The sequence below is a fragment of the Penaeus chinensis genome, chromosome 26 (genome assembly GCF_019202785.1).
Source record: "Penaeus chinensis breed Huanghai No. 1 chromosome 26, ASM1920278v2, whole genome shotgun sequence".
NCBI classification, from domain to species: Eukaryota; Metazoa; Arthropoda; class Malacostraca; order Decapoda; family Penaeidae; genus Penaeus; species Penaeus chinensis.
The window spans coordinates 8,333,938-8,341,437 of NC_061844.1; the positions used below are offsets into that span (position 1 = coordinate 8,333,938).

At 42.6% G+C, this 7,500-nt stretch overlaps 1 long non-coding RNA gene across 1 annotated transcript in view; it reads left to right on the top strand.

Moving 5' to 3' along the window:
- Window positions 1-4,482: 4,482 nt before the first annotated feature.
- LOC125039204 overlaps window positions 4,483-7,500 on the top strand; it is a 37,773-nt gene continuing 34,755 nt past the window's right edge. Inside the window, exon 1 of the long non-coding RNA XR_007116104.1 lies at window positions 4,483-4,649. This is a non-coding gene — a long non-coding RNA (uncharacterized LOC125039204). The remainder of the gene's footprint in view (window positions 4,650-7,500) is intronic.

Below are 7,500 nucleotides of genomic sequence, written 5' to 3' on the forward strand. Positions count from 1 at the left end.
CGAGAATATATATATATATATATATATATATATATATATATATATATATATATATATATATATATACATGATATAAAAACCCACACTGTAAAACTAGATTTAATTGAAAAAGAGAGACTACAGTTTCGGAATCCACCTGGATTCCATCTTCAGGTCTGAGGAGGCAAGGAAGAGGAGGGGGTATAAGACAGAGAGAGGAAAGGCAACGCGGAGACACGGGGCAGGTGAGGACAGACGAACGGAAACGAAGGGAGGTCAGATCAGGTCGGGCAGGTCAGGTCGGGAGGGTCGGGCGGACTGTGTGAAGGGTGGCCAGCATACGGGAGAAGGCGAAGGATGTGGGAAGCGAGGAGACTGTCAGCAGGAGAAAAGCCGCTGTTCAGGTTGAAATTGGGAAGCAGCTTAATTAGGGAAGATTCCACCAATCTGCGGGCGTGGACGTCAGCGGAAGGAAAGATAATTCGCGCCGCTGACCAGTCCATCAGATGGCCTGTATCCCACTGATGGCAGAAGAGAGCGTTGTTGTTGTGCCCCCTGGAAACAGCGTACTTATGTTGAGACAGGCGCTTAGTGAGACTGGCGCCCGTCTCGCCAAAGTACTGTTTGTCACAGGAGGTACAAGGAATAGCATAGGTGCCCACCTTCGCGGAAGAGGGTGGGCTGGTGTGGACCAGGTTACGGCGGAGAGTGTTCACCTGGCGAAAGATCAGCCTGCAGTTGAGAGTGTGAAGAGGGCGGCGGAGAGAGTAAATCTCCTCAGTGTAGGGCAGGCTGAGGACGGGCAGCCGAGGAGTTTCTGTAGGGGGGGAGTCGTGGTAGAAGGTACGCCGTGCCCTGGATAACGCGGCGTCGAGAACATGACGAGGATAGCCCAGTTTGGAGAATGGACGACGCAGGAAGTCGATCTCTCCATCCAGGTATTGGTATTGCCCTCCGCCCTCACCCCCTTACCTCCATCGACATTATTTCATCCTTCGACCGCTTCATCTCTTCCCATAGAAACTCCTTGCCTGATGTCTCTCTCCTTCGTGGTGCTTTCATCCCGGCCCTCGAATCTCTCCTCCATCCTAATTCTTCCATTCCCAGGCGTTACCGCGAGGCCCTTCAAAGCTTGCGCAAGGAGGAGGTCACCATTTTGCCCTCTGACAAGGGCAACTCGGTGGTGGTCCTCGACCGTGCCTCCTACCTGCAGAAGGCCCGTGACCTGTTGGACGACGCCTCCACCTATGCCCCCCTGACCAGTGACCCCCGGGAACGTATTGCTGCTACTTTCCACCGTCGCCTGAGAGCGATAGCAGCTCGTTTCCCGGAGGCGAACCTCTACCAGAGGTTCAGGGTCATCAATCCTCGCCTCCCTCACTTCTATGGGCTTCCTAAAACCCATAAGCCAGCCGTGCCTCTGCGCCCCATCATCTCTTCCCGGGGATCTGTGACGCACCCTCTGGCAGCTTGGCTGGCGAAGTCCCTCACTCCCCTTCTCGGCACCTTCTCTCCTGCTCACCTCCGCCACTCTCAGGACTTCATCTCCCGTGTCCGTGGAGTCCCGCCGGCGACCATGATGAGCTTGGATGTAGACTCCTTGTTCACCAAGGTCCCGCTGGATGACGTCCTTGCTTTCCTTGAGAGGAAGCTCCCCTCTGAGGATCCTCGTCTCCCTCTGCCCACCGACGTCTTCCTCCAGCTGATTCGTCTGTGTGTGGAGTCGAATTCCTTCTCCTTTGAGGGTAGCTTCTACTCCCAGACCTTCGGCGTGGCCATGGGCTCTCCCCTCTCTCCGGTCTTGGCTAACCTGTTTATGGAATTCTTCGAGTCCGAACTTCTCCCTTCCCTCTCCCTTCGTCCGACGGTATGGCTGAGGTATGTCGACGACGTCTTCGCTCTCTGGCCTCATGACCCTGCCCAGTTCTCGGACTTCCTGACCCAGCTGAACTCCCTCTCCCCTTCCATCCGTTTCAAGGTGGAATGGGAGGCTGACAGCAAGCTCCCCTTCTTGGACACCTTGGTACATCGCTCTGCTGACCATTTTTCTTTCTCCATATACAGGAAGCCCATGCATAGTGGTATGTACATACACTTCTTCTCTTACCATCCCCTCCATGTAAAGAGAGGTGTTGCCACTTCGCTGTTCCTCCGCGCCCTCCGTATCTGTGACCCCCAATACCTGGATGGAGAGATCGACTTCCTGCGTCGTTCATTCTCCAAACTGGGCTATCCTCGTCATGTTCTCGACGCCGCGTTATCCAGGGCACGGCGTACCTTCTACCACGACTCCCCCCCTACAGAAACTCCTCGGCTGCCCGTCCTCAGCCTGCCCTACACTGAGGAGATTTACTCTCTCCGCCGCCCTCTTCACACTCTCAACTGCAGGCTGATCTTTCGCCAGGTGAACACTCTCCGCCGTAACCTGGTCCACACCAGCCCACCCTCTTCCGCGAAGGTGGGCACCTATGCTATTCCTTGTACCTCCTGTGACAAACAGTACTTTGGCGAGACGGGCGCCAGTCTCACTAAGCGCCTGTCTCAACATAAGTACGCTGTTTCCAGGGGGCACAACAACAACGCTCTCTTCTGCCATCAGTGGGATACAGGCCATCTGATGGACTGGTCAGCGGCGCGAATTATCTTTCCTTCCGCTGACGTCCACGCCCGCAGATTGGTGGAATCTTCCCTAATTAAGCTGCTTCCCAATTTCAACCTGAACAGCGGCTTTTCTCCTGCTGACAGTCTCCTCGCTTCCCACATCCTTCGCCTTCTCCCGTATGCTGGCCACCCTTCACACAGTCCGCCCGACCCTCCCGACCTGACCTGCCCGACCTGATCTGACCTCCCTTCGTTTCCGTTCGTCTGTCCTCACCTGCCCCGTGTCTCCGCGTTGCCTTTCCTCTCTCTGTCTTATACCCCCTCCTCTTCCTTGCCTCCTCAGACCTGAAGATGGAATCCAGGTGGATTCCGAAACTGTAGTCTCTCTTTTTCAATTAAATCTAGTTTTACAGTGTGGGTTTTTATATCATAGTATCAACACGGTAGTGTGTTTTCTCCTTTTCATATATATACATACACACACACACACACATATACACACACACACATACACACACACATACAGATACACAAAATAAAACACAAACACACACACATATATATATATATATATATATATACACACATATATATATATACATTTATACATATACATATATATATATATATATATATATGTGTGTGTGTGTATGTGTGTGTGTGTGTGTGTATGTGTGTGTATGTCTGTGTGTGTGTGTGTACTAACACCTATGCCACGGCGGTGACTTGTGCGTGTGTGTGTGTATGTGTGAATATGTACATGTATGTATGTATATATATATATATAAATGTATATATATAAATGTGTATATATATATATATATATATATATATATATATATATATATATGTTTTATGTGTAATGCCCGTACACTCGTATCTCTCTCTATCTCTCTCTCTCTCTCTCTCTCTCTCTCTCTCTCTCTCTCTCTCTCTCTCTCTCTCTCTCTCTCTCTCTCTCTCTCTCTCTCTCTCTCTCTCTCTCTCTCTCTCTCTCTCTCTCTTTCTCTTTCTCTTTCTCTTTCTCTCTCTCTCTATCTCTCTCTCTCTCTCTCTCTCTTTCTCTTTCTCTTTCTCTTTCTCTCTCTCTCTCTCTCTCTCTCTCTCTCTCTCTCTCTCTTCCAACTAAACAGACCAAGGGTAAATGACCGTAAATTATGGAATAGAAACACGAATTCGTTAGGATAAATAAACAAGATACGGTCTTTGTAGCACATGATCTTTGAAAAGATCTCTCTGACATAAATTAAGCTCACAAGCCTAAGGTCCGAATGGTCAAAGGATATGAATAATGCAAATATCCTCGCAGAGACCGGGAAAGCCAATTCTCAGAGCCTTGGTTTTGAACTCCTTGCATCTACATTGCGTTATTCTCTAAGAGAGATGGTGTTAATTTAAAATATATACCATCATGTTCAGTCTTCGAACAGAAAAAATCATAACTTATTCTTACTTCGCATCCGAGGAAAGAAATCTATTTTATTGCATTGTAGTCAGTTCCGTATACAGCCGGCATGAATCAACGCTCTTAGATTAATGCTCCCTTGCTTAGCTACTATAGAGAGTATGAAGCTTAATCATTGCCTGTATAATTATCAGTAAATTACTTACTAAACAATGCTTACTTAAAATAGCTTTAAAGTCCTAACATCAGCATCAAACCTTCATAAGAATATATTAAAACATTACACGCACACTCCTCGATAACCCACTGCTAACTTGATATCAATAATCCAGAGCACTAGTTTGATTTCCAAACCATCATCGTATAACCTTTTAAAAACCAGCTGACATATATAATATTAAGAAAATTTCGAATCCCAACATCAAACTTTCAAAAACAAATCCGTAAAACATTATACTCACGACCCCTGAAAACCCCACTACCTGTGTTCTCGCCGTCGCATCTCGCAAGTAGCGAGAATCAGCGTGAGAGGCTTTTTGTAAACACTGGACTTTGTTTACTTCGTATTCTTTCCTTCTTTTAGAACTTCTTTGGCGCTGAAAGGGCTCGCGGATCGTCGAAAAATCGGTAGAAATGGCTACCGCGACAACGCAAGTCGTGCAAGGTGAATATATGTTAAAGGTTTTTGGGTAGAAAATATGAAATAAGGCCACCCGTAAAAAAAATAATGTTATGGGATGTATTTTTGTTTTTTTCTGCTCTCTTTGTTGAAGTAGGCCTATATTCTCTCCTGGGCCCTCTATTCTACCAGATTTCTATGGCATAGACGTTAAGAAAGCGTTTTCTTAGGCTAGACGTTTAAGAAACAGCCGAAAATGACATTGACACTCAGGGAGGGAATTTTGTTTTCATGTTCGCTGTCTAGGACTCGGGGTATCAGTATGTGTCAGTATGTGCCATTATTCTTTAGCGTTGTTTAAGGGCTTGTATACGCGGGTATTGGAAAATGTAATTATATATCGAGACTTCTCAATATGCATCTGGGTGTCAGTATGTCTGGGAATGTTATTGTATGTCACTTCATTTCTTGATGAAAATGTGTTTTTACTGAGAGCTTTTTCACAAGGGCAGATGGGAATCAAGTAGCAGGTAATTGTGATATCTTCACAATTATTGATGAGTTAGGTTTCGTTACTGTTATATTTGTTGATTATTATGGGGAATATGTCATAAGTTATGGGAGTATAACATGCAACATTTTTGTGCTAATTTAATATGGTTCCAGTTTAGACTGAGGGAACACTTGCAGAACAGATTTAACATTTAATGCTTTATGGTAAAGAATTAAGTCTTCTTGATTTTTTTGAAGAATCATAGCAATTCCATGTTGATTTTGATAGTGAAAGGATTCTGGTCTGATGATTTTTGGAAAGTGACATTGTTGCTAAGATTCCTAAATCAATTCTGTGGCCCTGTAGTCTTTGTCTGTCAGACTGCAAATGCATATTTTGTGAATTAGCAGTTTGAGGGTTTTGTTTGGGGCCACTGTAATGATTATATGGTATTATGGAATATGTTAGATCATTTGCAGTAAATATTCTTTGGTGATTTTAGATAGGTAAGTCAGTTTGGAAGGAATTTTAGAATAGAAATGATGTTCTGAATACTCAGCTGATATTTATTTTTACCGAGTGCTTGGGGGTGTGGCTATGAATTTGTATATATCATTGACTCTTGCAGTGGCTTTCAAAATGTAATTATATTGGATGTTTATCTAAATCTAATTGAAATTTGCTGTGATCTGTGATGTATGGTTGACAGTCTGAAGTTCAAGCCATCTGTGTACTCAGTGGCTCAGGGGACTAAGGCTCCCACTTATTCTTTTAGTGTTCGTGATTTTGAGCCTCTCTGGTGCTGTGAATAATTAGGACCCTTGGTTGGTTAAGGCTGTGTGTCATTTGATATGTCTCTGCCTTAGTATTATTTGTATATCAAGCTATTTCCATTACATTTGTGCTTTGTGCTCTGTGAAATACAAAATGTCTTCTGGCAATATTAAGCTTGGATTAGTTTGATATGAATGACCAAGAGGTTTGCAATCTATGTCTTGCCAGACGTTGTGGTTGTGGTGTCAATAAGTGGGATAGCTACATCACTGGATGTTAAGTTAGTAGGATATATATATATGTGTGTGTGTTGTGTAAAAATTGGCTACTGTGTACTGTGGTAAAATTTCAAATGACTGAAATTGATAGATATTCTATGAGGCTGGCTCCTGGATACACTCTCCTTCTCCCACCTGAGGGAATTTGAGTTGCCATATACTCCCAGTTAAGAGCCATGCATCTGGGAGGTTTGTGGTAATATGTTAAACATATAAGACCTTTTGTGATTTATTTTGTTTGAGACAAAATTATGCTTTTGGGTTAGATTTTATTAATTGTGTCACTTGGGTCAGTAACAGAGTTATATGCCAAGGTTGCTGGAGAAAAAAAAAATGGACAACATTTATTTTTTCAATGATGGTTAGACATTTACTTCAGTGTAGAAAGATTAATGGAGGTATGATTTATAAGGATAAGGGATTTGTGAGTTGAGCAGCACTCTTTGCAGTAATATTATGTCTGTGGTTTTCTTACCTGTCTTATTGGCCTGTTGCTGACAAGGAAAACCACAAGTAGAAGGAACAGCACAGAACCTGAAATAGTTTTGTGGTTACTCTTGTCTTGTCTTAATTTGATAAGAAGTTTGTAGATGATGAAGAAAATGTAAAGAATATTTTAGTTTCATTTATTTATAGGTAGAGACATGGGTAAATTTTGTTTGTAGAATCATATTTCATTAGTTAATTATTTGTCTTTTATTTATTTTTATAAATTGCATATCTGGTGGGTTTAATGTAAATTCTCCAATTCTGTTTTAGAAATTCCTAGCAGTACTTTCATTAGTTATACCAGTATATTAGTGTGGTATAGTTTTATTTTTATTTTCTTAAAGCCACTTGATGATAATGCTCACATTATATCTAAACTGTCAGACATATTTTCACGAACCTTGTAATCTTTATCATATCACACTTTTGATACTCCCAACCCCCCTTCCTTACCTGGGTCCAAGTTTGAAAGATAAGTCCTTATCACTGTCTTGTTTACATTTATAAGTGAAGACCAAGCATTTGATTTGAATCCAAGAGGCATATTTTCTTTTTTGTTCTTTAAGTCACATGACTAAAATTTTAGATTATCATCGCCAGACAACCTAAAAATCAACAGTGCCTCAGTTTCATGAAATGTATAGGAAACTATTATCAGTGTTATTTCAGTGGCCAAAGATAGGTGGCAATGACACATGCAGTTTGTTGTGACATTCATTATTACTGCCTTTCAAATAATTAAACTATAGGTTGCCAGGTTGCCAGAGCATTATATATATATATATATATATATATATATATATATATATATATATATATAATGTATATATATGTATACATATATTATTTATTTATTTTGCAT